The sequence below is a fragment of the Miniopterus natalensis genome, chromosome 16, assembly GCF_054644295.1.
Source record: "Miniopterus natalensis isolate mMinNat1 chromosome 16, mMinNat1.hap1, whole genome shotgun sequence".
In the NCBI taxonomy this organism is placed as follows: Eukaryota; Metazoa; Chordata; class Mammalia; order Chiroptera; family Miniopteridae; genus Miniopterus; species Miniopterus natalensis.
This window is the reverse complement of record NC_142096.1, coordinates 9,941,667-9,960,348: the sequence shown is the minus strand read 5'-3', so window position 1 is coordinate 9,960,348 and position 18,682 is coordinate 9,941,667. Positions and strand designations below refer to the sequence as shown.

General features: G+C 35.1%; 1 pseudogene; it reads left to right on the top strand.

The window, feature by feature from the left end:
* The first annotated feature begins 12,605 nt into the window (after positions 1–12,605).
* LOC148091336 (U2 spliceosomal RNA) lies at positions 12,606–12,763 on the top strand (annotated as a pseudogene).
* The last annotated feature ends 5,919 nt before the right edge of the window (positions 12,764–18,682 follow it).

Below are 18,682 nucleotides of genomic sequence, written 5' to 3'. Positions count from 1 at the left end.
CTATACACATAACTGCCTATGCAGCACTATCTCAGACAACATCATTGCTTGTCTTACCTTATCTTTACCTTTTCAACACTCAAAATATAGACTCTAACTTTGCCCTTTCTCACCTCTGTCACTTATGTTCCTGGTTGTTATGAAAAGCATTCTATTTATAATTGGTCACACAATCCCCTAAACCTGGATCTTGATCACATATAGTTTCACCAAATTTAGTCATCTAAAATTTTTCTTAAGTTATTTAGAATAGCAACCTCAAAGTGTACTAAATCATTACTAGAAATCAAAATAAAATATTAATTATAAACAAATCATCAACTTAATTCTTCCCTAAAAGTGAGAAAATACATTTTCACAATGAGTGTAGATAAGAGCCGCTTGTGTTCACCTGGAAACACAGTAGAATTAACTAGCTGGAGCACTCCCTATCCTTCAAGCAATCATAACCTTGACTTTAACTTCTAACCTGCTTCACTTTCACCTTCTCATCTCTCTCTGCTTGTATTCCAGGCCCAAGTGTTTAATATACAAGAAAAGGGCCATGATATACATAAGCACATCAGAGGGATTACTTTTTAACCCATGCCAAAAAAAAAAAAATGTCCACAGTTTAAATTTGGATGTTCTTATGTACTTTCCCTGTAATGGTTAATGATTTCAGTAATGTTTCTGTGTATTATTCCTATTCATATCTTTTTTCTATAGCTATAGTTCCAATAGCATCTCAGCTAAGAAGCCTGAGTTGGTATTTTTAGGTGCAGTGAAGCTTGGCCTTCAGTTTCTCCAGTTGATCTTCAAAGGAGCCAGAACATCTGGAAGTCCATCAATGTCTTCAACTTCAAACTCCTAAAAGTTATCAACCTCATCACTGAATGGCATTTAATAGGCACCACTGTGTCACTGACCCCACAGCTTCTGGAACAGGAGCAAAAGGAATAGGAGTGGATATATGGCAACCTGTCCAGCAAAGCTGCTGCTATATAAATGTGATTTAACACAGGCCCAGAAAAGAAAGAAATCCTTGGATTGGTAAGGTACATGTTTTTTCACTTTACACTGATTGTAACAACTGGCTTTTCTGGCTCTGAAAAGAAAAAAAACCTGGTAAAAACTTGTCAAATGCTATCATTTATTGTGCATGCCACTTGTAGAATGTGTTTGTGCAGGAGAATTTGCCCTTTCCATGTGGTTTAAGTTATTGGTAAAGTAAAACTAAACAAGTGCATTTTGAAGGCATGGTGCGAATGCCTTCCATTTTGGTTATTTATAGCTGTCCACAGCTATCAGTGTTTTTATTTAAAAATTATTAGAGCAATTATAGGGCATGAGGTGTGTGCTGAGCTTGAAAATATGACCCAGAATGATTCATATGGCAAAGACTATATACAAAAGTAGCTTCCCTGAACAAAAGGAGTTATTCTTAGCATTTTATTTTGTCCAAGGATGTTAATAAAGTTTTGCCACTAGAGAAATTCCCTATCTCTAGCTTTCCTACTACTTTGATGGTTTTTCTTATTTTTGAAAATGAAATTAGACAAGAAAATGAAATAAAAAGATACAACTATTGTAAGAGAGGAGACAGTATTTCCAAGAAGTGTGGTTGTTTATCTAGAATGTCCAATCAAGGCAAATTAAAATAATGGGAAACAACTAGAATTCAGTAAGCATAATAGTTAAAAAATGAAGACATCATTAATTTTCCTATATAGACCAAACAGTTGGATTGAAATTATGCAGAAAGAAAAGATCCAATTTACACTAGAAATCAACAATAAAAATCTAGAGATAAACTCATTAGAAACACAAAGAAAAAATTAAAATTTTACTGAGATGCCAATATTTAGGAAAACATAACATTTTATTTTTTTAACATTTTCTTTTGTAGAACGACTTATTATTATTGTAATGGTATCAATTATCTTTAATGTAATTTACTAATTTATTCTGATTCCAATTAGAAAACGGATTTTGTGAAATGTGAAAGAATAATTAAAAATTTTTTGTGCAGATGATTGGATACATCAGATTATTAAGAAAAAATCTGAAAAGAATAACGAAACATGTTTAATAAAGTTAAAGTAATTAAAATACTATGATACTTCTCATTGAGTGGCTCAGTTGGTTGGAGCATCGTCATCCTGTACACCAAAAAAGGATTGTGGGTTCGATTCCTGGTCAGGATACATACCTCAGTTTTGGGTTCTGTCCCTGGTCAGGATGCATATGGGAGGCAACAGAGCGATGTTTCTCACATTGATGTTTCTCTCTCTCTCTCTCTCTCTCTCTTCCTCTCTTCCTCTTCCCTTCCTCTCTCTAAAAAATTAATAAAAACTTACCCTCAGGTCAGGATTTTAAAAAATTCTATTATACCAAAACAGAAAAAATAATCAATGGAACACGTCAGAAAATCTAAACATGAATACAAGCACATTTGAGAATTTAGTATCATCTGTGGAGGAAAGACCTGATTAGTCAATAAATAGTGTTGGGACAACTGGCTAGCCATTTGGAAAATAATTAAGCTAGATTCCTACCTCACTCATTACACTAAAATAAATTCCAGATGGATCAAAAAAATTTTAAACAAAAACCATAAAAGTAGTTTTAAGAAAACTCAGATGACTGTTTTCAATAAAATTGGAATACGAAAGGCTTTTAAAAAGGGACACAAGACCTAGAATTCAAAAGGAAAAGACTGATAATTTTTACTACCTAGAAATGAAAGTTTTCTCTATATTTAAAAAATGGGTAAAGCTAAAAGATACAAAAATACTGGAAAAAGCAAACATGACAAATATGGTAGAAAAAAGGCTAATTTCTTTAATACATATTTTTAAAACAAACAATTTGAAGATCCATAAAAAACATGAAAACCCAATAGCAGAATGGACAAAGAACTCAAAGTAGCTGGCCTCAGGGGGGAAAATGCTAATCATATACACCTATGAGAAGACACTCAGCCTCACAATTTTTTAAAAATGCAAAATAAAATAGAATAATACAAATTTCTATAAACATATAATAAGCAAAAGATTAAAATTTGATAATATTAAGTACTAAAATTTCTATATGCCTACAGACAAAGATGAAAAAATGATGTTGTTGATGAAAGTTTGTTAAAAGGAGAATAAATTAATGTAGTTTTTTTTAAAATACAATTTGGCATTATTTCTCTAAATATAAATATAAACTTCCATTTTTCTAGCAATTGCACTTTAGCCATTTAAGCAACAGATACACTCACATAAATATTCAAAGATGTATGTACAAGCTGGATTTCTATTCACCCAGTAGGGAAGTTATAGCTATGGTGGTTGTTAAAACACAGAAACCGTTTTGTAATGATTGCCGCACTGAGCTCCCTGAGTTCCTCACCCAATAATACCTCAGCTACCTTACCCTCTGCAGGGGGCCTCTCCGTGACCCAGCAACCAAAGATTAATGCCTGGGCCAGCAGGGAGCCACAGAATCTCCCTCAGCACTAAAGTTGGGATCCATGTTTTTATTTTTATTTTTTTGGTCAGTGCTCATGACATAGGGATTCTTAAATATTCTCTACATCACTTCTGTAAATGGAATGTTCACTGCAATTTTTAAAAATCTAAATACCTACAGGGTGTCTCCCAAAAATGTATACACTTGGCAGTTCATTTTCAAAATTTAAAAGAATCTACAGAAATGAATGTGTATATACTTTTTTGGGACACCCTGTATTAATAGACCAATTATGTAATTTGTAGTATGACAATATCATGAAATATGACACAGTTTAAATAATAATGAGGTAAAGTGATATGTAATGATGTAGAGAAATATATATTGGTAAATTAAAAAGCCATGTTGTAGAACATTACATATGTTGTGATTCTGTTTATACATTTATCTCTCTACTTTCCTACTCCCTTTATCCTGTACCTGGGCACGGGCTTTTTGTTCCAGATAGGCTAAGAAATGCTAAGCTTTCGTGCTAGCATTTCCCAAAATTTTAGCTGCTCTGCTTCTAGTCTTTTTCACATTTTCAGATTGTCTTTTAGCTTGTTTTAATCCCAGCTCTTGATCTTGGTTTCAATGGTGGTTATAATTAACTCCTTATAAATCAAGATGTTAACCCTTACCCACTATAGGGCATGCAATTTTAGGTAGTATTTCAGTGATAGGGGAGATTCGCATTGATCCATCCACACTACAACTGGGTGCCCACTGTGACTAATGACACAAAAGGTCAAGGTGACTAGGATTAGTGGTTACAGCATCAGTAGCCATAGAAGAGGTCAGATTTAACGATCCTACCTAAGACCCTTGGCGCAACCCAAGGTGACATAATGCTCTCTAATCTAAGACTAAAAAATACTGCTGTAAAAAATCACTCTTTCCTGAAATTATACCAAATTTTGTTAGTTCTTTTTTTGCCAGTTTTGGAACTGAGTTTGAATGGTTAGTATATGTGCATGTGTGACTGTGTGTGTGTGCGCGTGTGTGATACTATTACAAAGTAGCTGTGACTAATCAAAGTGGAAGGTATAGATATGTTTTAATTTCAGAAAATGCATGTTCTAAAGTCAAAGAGATTGAGGAACAGAAAATAGTTATATGTCGTGTAGCTAAGTCATATTAATAGTGAAATAATAGAATGTAGTGTAGCTGGGTTCCAAAGATAGTGAAACTCTTAGTAATGATCCCAAATCTTTGGCTGATAAGGCCTCCAATGATCACATTCCATTCAGAGACTTATTTGTGTAGCTTCTTGTATATTATAAGATCTGTTTTTATAATTTACCAGTCTTGAGCTAGTTTCTATTACTTACAACCGAATATATTCTAAATAAGGTGTTTGAGAAAATTACTAATTACAAGTTTGTTTCTGATGCTTACATTTGGGTATTCTTGCTTATTTTACTCAGTTTGTTGGGGCACATATCTAGTCAGTACATAAGGGACTATATGGTGAGATGTTCCCATATGTTGGAAATAAAGTTATCTTCTTTGAATGAAAGAAGCAAGAACCATACATAATCACTGAAGTGTAGAAGTGATCCACTCTAAAAATAATAGTTTATAAACATGTGACTGAGGACACTTTGTAGCTCCTCCAATAAAGGTTAATCTATAGATTTAATCCAGTTAATGGAAAGAATGATTTCACCAAGAGTGACAATTAAGTGCAGAATAATACTTTGAATAAGAATTCTGACAAATCTCTCCCACTATCCTGAGTGGGATGGGAGTGCTCCAAAAGGCTTTTGTATTTATTATATCTTTACAGTGGTCATGGGTGTATTGGCCATCACTATTTCCCTTCACTTTGATTTATATTTACAAAACAACCACCTTCTGATTATATCATGTCTCTTACGTAGATTTTCCATTAGGGATAAATACAACAGCCAGAAGAAAGAACAGTGTTCCAGAGCACTTGACCATTATACTTATTGAAAATTAGTGAAATGGACTTCTGGGTTGTATATCATTTTCTTGTGAGCCTGGTTAACAGGAAATTTGCTGAGCATAATCTTTTCTTTCTTGATGTAATCTTGTTTTCTGGAAGTTATCCTAAAGTAATTTCCTGGAAATGGTCCATTGGAACTTTCATATCTTGCATTTTTGAAGGTGTCTTTATTATGCACTCATACTTGATTGAGAGAATTATTTTATTATTTTATTATTATTATTTTTTAATCCTCACCAAGGCTATTTTTTCCATTGCTTTTTCAGAGAGAGTGGAGAGGGGAGAGAGAGAGAGAGAGAGAGGGAAACATCCATGTGAAAGAGACACATCGATTGACTGCCTCCCACATGTGGCCAGGGCCAGGGATCAGGCCTGCAACCAAGGTACATGCCCTTGGCCAGAATCAAACCCGGGACCCTTCAGTCCACGGGCCAGTGCCCTAACCACTGAGCAAACAGGCTAGGGCGAATTATTTTATTTTTAAGATCCATCTTATTGATTAGGAAACTGACAGAGAAATTAAATAAACTTCTTAGTCTTTGAACTAGGAAGTGCCAAAAGCAAGATTCAAACACAGCCTAATGTAAGAGTTCATGTGCTTTCCATTACACTACAGCAGTTGATACCTTAAGGAATTAAGTGACCTGAGAGTTCAGTTAGTCTAACCACTTGGTCCATACCAGTGATTTGCCTTGATTTTTATTTTTCCCCCAATCTAATTCTTTCTCTGAAAAATTACACAAAGTCACAGTATGGGTGCCAAAATACCACTTTTCTTTCTTAATGAAAATAATTTCAAATTATTATAAGTAAAATAATTTTATTAGTTATGTGTGGAGTCTCTGTCACATCCAAACAATCAAGGCCTATGTAAGCCAAGATAAGTAATCCAATTGCATATTTCTTACGTACTTCACAATATCAGTCAAAACAAGTTTAACACATCAGTCATTCTATCTATTCCAGTGTAATTCTCTTTAAAATGCAGTGTTCACATTTCTTCACATACAAGACAGCCTTCTGATTTAATGTGCTCCATGCTGATTAACATCTTAAAATCAGTTTTCTATGTTCTAAAGCACTGTGAAGTGTGACTAGTCTTTTAGGAAGTGTGCTAAATGTGTCTTCCATTTCTTTGGGCTATTTAAGTTAAATCTGTGATACTTCTTCAAAGGCATCATTCTGAAAAACAACTGGCTCAGAGTGACAGCTACATTAACAAATAAAGAGGTTTTCATTTTGGCAAGATGTGATGCAATCCTTTTACAGATGGCAAAGCATTACGGTTGAATTTTATTTGCTACATATATGCTTAAATAATGTGTTGACTATATCTTACTGGAGGCTGTAGTATCACCAAATTATATACTAAAATCTCATGTACTGTGCAAAATGAACATTAAAGTGAAATCCTTTCTTCTACAGTTCTTAGGTCAGAAGAAGGAAAAGATGGTTCCTTTGGGGGAGGGGAAATATTTTAATCATGTCCCAAAGCGTGTTTTATGGGATGGTAATAGATATCAGAAGAAACTAATTTAGGAAAGGGTTTTATAGCCAAACTCATTAAAATTTGGGATTTTTTTTCACTGCAGAATTTTTAAGACTTTAATATGCTATAATATATTCATTATAATCTCTATAACAAGACTGAACTAGTGCATAAAAAGTTCCAAGGCTAATTTGACTGGAGAACCTATTTTTAAAGAAGTCACCTTTTCATCTAAAGATCAGGTGGTACACTTTGGCAGACACTGCTTTAGACTCTTAGAGCACATCAATTAGAGCCTTTTCAAAATGCAGAAACAGTAAAACCAGGGAAATAGCCTCTTCCTACTATTAATTACATAGTCATCTTATAAGCAAACTCTTGCAGCAGGTTTCAAACATAAGTATGTAGATTTGAATAACTGATCCCTAGGAAACACTGGATTTGTGGAGAAAAGATTTTAAAACCCAACTAGGTTTTATACAAAAGGTCCAGAAAAAATTGCTTCTCAACTGACCTGCTTTATAATGAAAATTAACTTACTCCAAACTCTTTAGTTTCCTCTGTGAACCAGTTCTTCAATACATTCTTCCTTTCCTCAAAAGAGTTCTTACTAGATCATCACTACTGAACATCCCAATAGGAGGTATAGATTTCCTGTTGAGATCATTTGAAGCAAATTCAATGTTCAAACACTTATTTTTTCAGTTGTTCAAAAAGCCTATTAACATTTTAAGAAAAATTTTTAAAAAAATAGTCATTCATCTGTGATTAGGTTTCCATATGTGTAGAAGAAACTTCTGGCCAGCCATAGGAAGGCCTAACAAGAAGCGGACCCTAATTACCTTATTTGCTCATTCAATCAACATTTATTGATTCTATTTTGTGCCTATTACTGTGCCATATAATGGGGTGAGGGTCAAAAGAGAATGAAAAGACAAGCCACAGACTGGAAGAAAATCTTTGCAAAACACGTATCTGATAAAAGGCCGGTATACAAAATATATAATGAACACTTAGAACTGAACAGTAAGAAACTAAACAACCCAGTTAGAAAGTGGACAAAAGATCTGAACAGGTGTCTCACCAAAGAAGGTATACAGATGGCAAATAAGTACATGAGAAGATTCTCAACTTTATACATCATTAAGGAATGTCACATTCAAACAATGAAATACCACTATACAACTATTAGAATGGTTAAAATCTAAAACACTGACATCACTAAATACTGGTGAGGCTATGAAGCAATAGAAATTCTCATTTATTTCTGGTAGTAATACAAAATGATACAACCACTTTGGAAACTTGACAGTTTCTTACAAAGCTAAATATAGTCTTACTATATGTCCCAGCAATTGCACTCCTTGGTATTTATCCAAAATGAGTTGAAAACTTATTTATAATTTCAAAAACTTGGACACAGTCAAGATTCCCTTTAATAGGTGAATAGATAAAAACATCATGGTACATTCATTGAAGGGAGTATTGTTCACCAATAAATAGAAATGAGCTATAAGTAATGAGAAGTAGAAGGATCTTAAATGTCTGGTGTTAAGAGAAATAAGTCAATCTGAATAGGTTACTTACTGTATGACCTCAACTCTAAGACATGTTGGAAAAGGCAAAACCATTGGGACTGTAAAAAGATCAGTGATCACCAGGGAGAAAGAGGGAGATGAACAGGAGGAAAACAGAGGATTTTTAGGGCAATGAAACTATTATGTATAGTACTGCAAGGGTGGATACATGACATTATGTATTTTTCAAAACCCATAGAACTATATACAACACGAAGAATGAATGCTAGTGTAAATTATAGACTTGAGTTAATAATAATGTATCAATACTTGATTCATCAATTTTAGCAAATGCACCACTGTTATGCCAGATGTTAATAATATGAGAAACTGTATACAGAGTTGGGGCAGGGGAGAGGAGGTATATGGGAACTCTACTCTCTGCTTAAGTTTTTTGTAAAACAAAAACTGCTCTAAAAAGTAAAATAAATTAGTTTGAGGGCTACTAACCTTTAGGATTGCATTTTGGCAAGAACCAGTATTTCTCCCCACCCCCCCTTTTTTAATGGACATAGCCTGAGTTAAGGGCAATAACAACTGTGAGAGAGAATAATAATTTATGTCACAGTATTGTTATAGTATAACATACTGCTTATTTTTCTATACTATTCATTTTCTATACAGAAAACCCTTCTTGAATGGACCATGAATACACTTTTGATATGGACCCCTCTATTTTAATACATACTGTACAAATTTTGTTAAATTATCTTTTATTCCCAGTTTCTTTTAAATCACTTCAAATCTAAAAATGATGGGAAGCTTTCAGGTTTTTGGTAAGATTAATGCACCCTTTGTCCCCCTTCATGAGGCCTTTGACTGGTACTTTAATTCTAAGGGAATGTACCCACCAGTTCTGGGATGTCTGCCCTGGGAGATTAGCTGGTGGTTGACTTCTTACTATACATACTCAATCAGTCTATGATTGGCCAGAAAATTTCACATTATTTTGTACCACTTGAAAGCAGAAGGGGAGGAAAAAATCCCAAAAGTACCCAAATTGCTATTTCCAAGTGTCCAAGTGCAATTTCAAATAACAATTGAGTTGACCAGCTTAGTCCTACCCTGTTGCTCAAGCTGACTCAAAGCCTGTCTTTAATCAAGTGAACCACAACATACAGTCAGGGAGGAGGTAGGCATCTGCTCTATGTCCCTCCTTATTAATACAAAATCCTACTCAATTTCATAACTCCCCACAGCACTCTTAGCAGCCCAACTTCCTCTCTTGCACCTCTCAACCCATTGCCAATCTTTTTTTTTTTTTTTTAAACGTATCTTTATTGATTTCAGAGAGGAAAAGAGGGGAGAGAGAGAGACAGACAGAAACATCAATGATGAGAGAGTCATTGATCGGCTGCCTAGCCCGCAACCTGGCGTTGCCCTGACCGGGAATCGAACCCCAATCTCCTGGATCCTAGGTTGATGCTCAACTGCTGAGCCACTCCCAGCTGGGCCCCATTGCCAATCTTAATCATTATGTACCTATATTTTTCAGGAGGATAAGTGAGAATGGAATTTTTCAATGAGAACTCTTTTTCAGAATAACATAGATTATTTTAAGATATGTTTTCAGCAGATAGTAAAAAGGAAACAACTAATTGTGTGCTAGTTCCAAGAATTCTAGTCCTGAAGAATGTATTTTAATATCAAAAGAATGTTGACAGCATCTCTTAGTGACACAGATTTCACTCTAACCCCTCTTTTGCCATGGATTTGAAACTGTTATACATAGTGAGACTTGTAGTATCAAACTTCTCTTAAACAAGAACTTTGCAAAGATTATAATTCTTTTTCCCCTGGAGTAGATGGTAAAGAGTTTCCCATCAGCTTACTTATAAAAGAGCTATATGGAGAAAGAGGAAAGGAGTAACTGATATAGATAAATCCCTTTAAAAAGAAGTAATTAATGGTCAATGTTAAAACACTAAGATATGAAATGAATTTCTCTTTTTTAACAACTTTATTAAGACATAATTCACATAACCTACAGTTCAACCGGTTAAATTGTACAATTCAATCTTTTTTAGGATATTAACAGCATTATTCAACCCTCACCACGACCTAATTTTAGAATATTTTCATCCTCACTAAAAGAAACCCCATACCTATTAGCAGTCAATCCCCATTTCCCACCCCTCCCCTGCCATTCCAAGCAACCACTAGTTTACTTTCTGTCTCTATCAATTTTCCTATTTTGGACATTTTGTATGAATGAAACCATGCAATATGTGCCCTTTGGTGACTGGTTTCCTTCACTTAGCATGTGTTCAAGGCTCACTGATGTTGTAGCGTGTATCAATACTTAATTTCATTTTCTTGATGAATATAATTGCTTGTTATAGAACATCACATTTTATTTATCTTGTCATCGGCTGATGGGCATTTGGGTTATTTGAACTTTTTGGCTACTATGAATAATACTGCTTTGAACATTTGTATACATGGTTTTGTGGGGATGTATGTTTTAATTTTTCTTGGGTAGAAATTCTAACTCAGTTGATCTGGGATGGTTCTAATGTGCAGGCAGAGTAAGAACTACACCCCATTCCTTCAATTCCCTGCTATCTTATTTGTTAAGTTTTGCTAGAGGGAACAAAACCTTCCTGCAGGCTGACAGCCTCCTGATGTGAGCTTGATTGCTGCCATTTTATTTACAGTTTGCAAGGTATTATCTTTAGTGGGTTACATCTGGAGGGGCTTCCTTAGTATCAAGAGGCTACTCTAAGAAACATGTGAAGAGGTGTCCCAAACTTTCCTCTGGCAGTGTCATGGGAAGATCAGCAACTTAACGTTGAAGTGAAACCATCTGGCCCTTAAGGAGTTCTATATATACAGTAAGGTGCAGATTTTAAGCCACTCTTCAACATAAAGCTGTCTTTGACTTAATAGATAATAATATTTAGAAAATGATTTGTCATGCACGCCTCTCCTGTATGGTAATGAGAGATGCACAGAAGTAGTCTGGGGGATAAGAGAAAGAAGATAGAAGTAAGCATTGAAGGCCTCCGTAAGAATAAACATCACCAAATATTCTACATTGATTGCCTTTTCCTTTGTATGTACAATAGGTGATTGGAGAGAAACCAAATCCATTAACATTCTTGATCTATTGTAAAGTAACATACTTCTTGAATGAAGAACAAAGGAGTCAGCTCCAATGCTGAATAATGGGGGCAGTGTGACTTTATGTGTCGGATACCTTCAAAACTAGGAATAGTTGATGTTCTCATCAAAGGACCTACCCTTGAAGACTTTTAACTTGAAAAATTGGAAGCACACATTTCTTGATAAATCTTACTCTTGGCTCCAGTCTGATCTCTATTTGGTGGGGTAAGAATTGGGGTAAAGAGAATGGGTATCTTCCTCTAAGACAAAGGGGGAAAGTGCTGCTGAATCTAAACAGCTCTTTTTACAAAGGTCAGTTATTTTCAGAAGAATTATTTTTACCTTTTCATCCACAAATTAACTCTAATGAATTTCAATTATGTATGAGGTGCATGGTAAGTGTGTGAGGAAAGCCAATGATGAGTAACATTATTAAAAATTTCAAATTCTTATAACCCAGAAGGAAAAATACAAGTCCTCAAAAAATTATTAAACCATGTAGAATATGAAACATTCCAAGAAAATGATATATAGTTATGTAAGATTTCAAATAGTGGAGAGAACACTTTTGGACATGGAAGATGCTTAATGTTTTTCCAGCACAATCTCAAAGCTGAATTTTCCCCCACCATTTAAAAAGTGGTAGCAGCTTTCCAATGAATCTGCAATTCCTTCAAATTCAATTGCAAGACTTCTATGTATTCTTTTCTCCATGATAAATATCAGAATTGTTTTTGTTGTTTTGGCTTTCTGGCTCTTGCTAAAAGCCAAATTGCGTGTAAATTTAGAATGTTAATTTATATTCACATAGACATTAATATCATAGAAGATGCAGGCTTCTTTTCATGGTTAACTGTGGAACTTTAAACTTTTTAAGGTTTAAACATAATAATACCTATCATTCATTGAGCTTCCTCATTTTTTCCTTCCTAATAATTTATTAAACTGGAGCAAATATTTATTAGATTTATTAGATATAAGTCAGATCGCTTCTCAGCCTTTTGGCTAAGATCAAGTGTAGATATAAGTCAGAGAGGCTCATTCTATCCACCATGTGTCTTTTTTATTGGTAATAAAATTTATTTACCAATGAGTTCATAATTAATTGAGAATAGCAGTATGTTCAGTACCATGTTACTTAACTGAATATATTTTATTTTAGGTGAATTTTTCAGTTCTGTTTTCAAATTTACTGATTTCCCCTTTATGTTTAATATACTATGTAGTTCACATTTTGAGCTTTTTCTTTCACTTGTTTTTTTTTTCATTTCCAGGACTTCAATTTTATTCTCTATCAAAACTGCCTCTTCTTTTTTATGAGATGCTATTCTTATGACATTGATTTCTTCCTTAATTATGTCTTCGAACATTTAAAGCAAAAATGTTTTCACATTATTCTATTTTCTATGTTTTAACATGTAAATTCCCCTGGTTGTTGAAACTCCTGATGCTCATGGAGCTGTTTCCTCAAGTGCCTCAAATGTTAGACTTTGACTCTATCTTCAGGTTGAATTGTTTTCAAAGGACATGTCATGTTTCAGGGCTCGGTCATTAGTGTGGGCTGTTTTATGTCTATTTCTGCCAGTTCCATGGGTCTCTCAACCAATTTTTACAATAATTTCTTGATTTAAGGTTCTTTATATGTGAATTCAACCCTCTTTCCCAACATAGTATCAGTTTAGATTTCTCCAAGATGATTTTCAACCATGACCTAAGACAGGCAGCCCATTTTTCTTACCAAATTCCCAGTCCTGGGTTCTCAGTTTTACATGAGAATGCACCTATAGCTTACCATGCTCCCAACTCTCTACTCTCAGATTTAAACCTCAGTACCTTAGAATATCCAGGCATAGTAGCCTCATGGCCCATTTGGCTTTAGCTTCCATTCATTGTCCTGGCTTCAGATGGACTCTGTTCATTTCTCGCACCCTGTGGTTTTCCGTTTTTGTTTTCCAGCTTAGATACAGATAGGCATGTTTTTTCTTTTAGTTATTATATTCAACAACAGTATACATTTAGAGCAAGGGGGTGGGAGACTTGTCAGCCATAGTGACAAGACCTCAGCTTCATCTACATGATACCGCACAGCTAACTTAACTTCCTCTGTATCTTAAGTTTTCATACTTCTTTTCACATTAAATAAACCAACAGGTCACATAGGCTGACTGGAATTGCATTGCGTAAAGACAGACTATTGTTCTGTGTTTACATGTCATAGTTGTCAGAGATAGCAAACTCCTGGAGGGCAAGTACTGCTACATGCAGACATGCATTAGCATCACTGGCAAAAGAAAACAACCTTAAGAGCAGTGTGAATGGTGTTACTGAGGATCCTGTTTGCAAGGAAAACATCTTTCTTTTTAAGTCAGCAGCTGTCATTTTGGCAACTCTATTTCATAGATTCAGACTCAAAGAGTACCTTTCTTTTTGGTTTGGCAGTGCTCATTGGTGACTTTATATTATTTCTCTGCTTCTTTAGAATAAACAAGAAGTTTTGCTCCCACTTTTGCTTGCTGTGACCAAATCTCCAGAAACTGGAGGGTCCTTGGGCACTACCACAGCCATTAGCTGCAGTTGCATGACTTAATACTTGGTCAAATGTCACTCTCAAGCCTGAAATATAATAATGAGAATTTTTTGTGGGTGGGGAGGGGTAAAATTATGAACTATAAAACCAGAGTGACAGGAAGGTGCTAGGAGAAATGTTCAAAACATTGATGTGATTTATGAACATGTGGCAAACAGATGTGGTGGAGCAATAGGGACCCTCATCTCCTTTTATAAATTCGGATCACATTTGTGTCTCTCCCTCATCCCCCCAACCCCAGGTTCGTAATACGCTTTATTAAAATGCTCTGCAGGTCATATGGATGATTAATAATTGTTGATGACAGATATTTGGTTTTGGTAAGCTGCACAGTGAAAGATAAATACAACGGGGCTATTTTAACCTCTGTATATTAAGCTTATTAGAGTGAGGCTTCTCTCTAAGATGGTCTGTGTTGAGATTATGTGTGATTTATGGAAATGTCACCAATGACCTTGTTTCTGGAAAAACTCTTAAAATCTCTTTTGTTGTAATCATCACTTGAGTTTCAGTTGTCACTATGGGAAACCATTTTTGGAAAAAAAATAATCAAGAGCAGTTAACATATGTGTCAAGTAAAATAATATTGGATAGGTATCTAGGAATAAAATTACAAAGCAAGCCCTGAGACGGGTATTGGAAATAGACATTTATTTGTAACCAATTCTGTATGTGGTATCTAAGAGAAGCAAACGGATATGGAATATTGGAATATTCTGTCCCCAACTCTGACATGTCTGGAACCTTTGATAAGCCTTTTAAGTCTTTCTACCTTTGTTAGGAGAGCAATGTTCTGCAATTAGTGCATGTAATATAGTTTGAAAATAATTTTTTCTTTGTATATTTTCCATCACCATTTATTGAAAAAGAATTTTTAATAAAACAAAAAATGTAATAAGAATTGCATTTATATGGCAAGGAATTCACAGTACAAATGTCTTTATAGTGAAGAATTTGTTTTCCTTTCACCTTTCTCAAGTCCTTAATTCCACTTGTGCAGAAGCAACTACTATTAGTTTGAAACTATTAAATAAAAGGCCTAATATTATAAGCCAATCTTTCAAATAGGAATATTGAAATTAACCACAAACTGCATTCAGTAACCTGGACTATTCACAGTGATGTAATAGCCACTTGTAAAGCTGGTAATCATAGAAAGATCCTTTAAATCCCACCTCACTCAAGTGATATATTGAAGAAATTTTAAAAGAATAAAGGGGAAAATTTTTCTTAATAATGAGAATAATGCTGTAGGCCTGATAATAATTGATTTGGTAAGTTTCTGCTTTGGCTGGGACTTTGATAGGCAGAACTAAAAGATCACACACTCAAAACCCTTGATTTTCAATTTCCAAAACCCCTGCATTTCTTCCATCCAAGAGTACGGCTGGCCATTGTCTGGAAGTCACCAAGAATGACTGCAAGATCTGGGCCTCCTACTAAGTGTTACAGGAGTCAGCATGGGGCAAGTCTATGCTTAATGAGTGGGCTTAAAGGAGGAAGAATCGAGAACCCCCATGCTTTACTTCATGCCCTCGTTTTTCATTCAATTAGGCTAAATTATAAAAACAGTAACAAAACTGAAAGCACACATGGTAACAATATCCTAATGTGTTTGAGAAATAATGCAGAAGATGGACTTAACCACCTCAAAAATTTTGGGAAACTATTCAGGGGTCTAAGTGGAAGTCTGGTATTTTGATTACCTGGACAACTTTCCTTCAGCTCTGTTCACATCATCAGCTTCCCTCTCACTTCTATCAGTAATGACTAGTAACTGTTTAATACCTGAGAATGTACGAGAGAGCTTCCCTAAAAAAAAAAAATGAGTGCTATTACACTTTTTGTGTCTTTAGAGTGTTTTATCGTCAGTCTGAAACTGGGTTAAGACATTTAGGCTGAATAACTGGAAAGTCTCTTAATTCTTTTCTAAATTGAAGTGCCTTGGTGGTTGACAATTGAAGAATGATTTACAATTCCTGGAGTACTTTGTGGGTTTGGTTTATAAAACTAGTTCTTAATATTCAAGCTCCTTGGAAGTTGGAGCTTGAATAATAGCTAGTCATTTCTAAAATGTGGAATTTGTCCAATTTTGAATACATGTCCAAACTGATATGTTTTCAAAAATGTAAATTACCCCCATTCGATTGTCTTGGGAGCCAATGTAGAAGCAGTAGTGTTTTTTCCTTCAAATTAGAAAATAATTTGATATTAGAAAATGAAAAACTAAAGAAATCAGATATTCCTGTTCAAATGTTATAGACCCCATTCACTGCAGCGTGGCCCTGTAATGTTATACCATAAACTCCCATGTCTTACCAGCTCAAATCTTGAGGATGTGGGAGGTAGCCACATCATCTTGTATATCTTTCCATAACAAAGGCTAATGTTATATTATCCAGATTTTCAAAAATAAATTCAAAGATACTGGTTTTCCATCAGTATAATAGTTTTGAATTACCCTAGTAATGGAACCAGTTCAACTCCTGGCTACTCTTAGCTAACATGAACAAAATAATGCCTGCATCTTTTTTATCTGTCTTATAGCTAGTCAAGAAGCATTAAAAATAATGTGCAAGCTGAAATAGCATTTTAATTAATGAGAAGAGGCAACCAGATAACTAAGAACTTAAAAACTGTGTTTAGCCCAGCTGGCATGGCTCAGTAGTTGAGCATCCACCTATGATCCAGGAGATCGCCATTCAATTCCAGGTCAGGGCCCGTGCCCAGGTTGGCGGCTCGATGCCCAGAAGGGGGCATGCAGGAGGCAGCTGATTAATGCCTCATCATTGATGTTTGTATCTCTCTCCCTCTCCCTTTCTCTGAAATCAATAAAAATATATTTTAAAAAACAAACTGTTTACATCTCACCTACAACAATGCTAAATAAAACCTCCAATCATTCTTTTGTTGATTCTGCAAATAATTAGTTACCACCCTCTGTGTGTTAAGCATCTAGTTAGGAACTAGGTGTGTAAAGATTTAAAAACAAACAAAATGAAACAACAACAAAACACTCTCCCTGACTTTTAGAAGTTCATATTGGGAGAAACAGAAATATAGCTGCCTAATAAAACCTCTACACAATGTGATTGCTATAATAGAGGTATGTCCAAAATTCTATAGAAATACAGAGAAAGGAAGAACTTGCTACCTCTAGAGAAGCTAGATGAAGTCACGTGAACTCTGTTTCATGTTGGTATTTTCCAGGTGTTAGGCAAGGATAATCATAGTGAGTGGTTTGAGCAGGTATACAGAACTGAGAATGCAGATATTCAGAAACAGGTATTGTTAAGGGTGATGGATCCACTTCTATATTATGGTAAGAAGTGTGTTTATAGTCACTATAGGCAATGAAGTCTTGAAGGTTTAGAGATAGAGGACTGACACTATCAGGTTTGGGTTCATACAGACCTCTCAGAACTACAAAAATTAATTCTAGGGCACAGACTCTAGTGAGAAGGGATAAACAGGTGGCAACTGAAAGATGAAAACCTGAGCCAGGAAAACTGCGGTGGGATGAAGAGTTAGGGGTGGAAATTAAGTTTCTCGGCTCCAAGACACAACTGCGTATGTACATCCCTGTGTCCATCCATCTCCCTTTCCCAGTAAGCTCTCCCTCTAAACTTTCCCACATTCTACAGATTTCCCATTACCGTCCTTAAAAATTATGGTACATTTCAGACATACAGAAAGTATAAGGACTAGTGTAATAAACACCTGCAAACCCACTATCCTGTTTAGGAAATAAAACATTAATACTGATGAAGCCTTCTGTATGGCTCTCCATTTTAAAACACGTAGCTTTCATTCTTTGATTTTTATTGCTTAGTAGTGTTCTATTGTTTAAACATACCAAGATTTATTTATCTATCTCTTGTAAATAGACGTTTAGATTGTTTCCGTTTGGGGCTGTTATAAAACAATCTTGCTATAAAAATTATTGTACATGTCACTTTCTGTACATGTGTGAGCTTATGTGTCAGCATAGGAATAGATCTCCTGTCAGAGTGTGCAGTTGGTTTCATTAAATATTGACACACTGTTCTCCAAAGTGGTTATGCCCATTATACTCTTACTAGCAAATTAAAAATTAAATTAAATTAAAACATAAGTAAAATAAAAACTCTTGGTGTTCCAAATCTTCACTAACACTCAATATTGTCAGACTTCTAAATTGTTGCCAGATTGTGTAAAGCTTTTTAAGCCATTAAGGGCTCTTTGGCCCTTCCTCTAAGGGAGATGGGAAGCCACTGGCAGATTTTGAGTAGAAGTTGAAATGATCTGACTAAGCAGGATCGTTCAGGCCACTGGGGTGAGAGTAGACTATAAGGAGGTAAATAAATAGAGCCGGTTAAGTGGCTGTTTCAATAACCTATTCAAAACAGGATGGAAGATTAAATCAGAATGGTAGAGGTGGAGGAGGGGTGAGAACTGGCAATATATCCAACCTCCAGAGATGTTTAGAAAGTGGC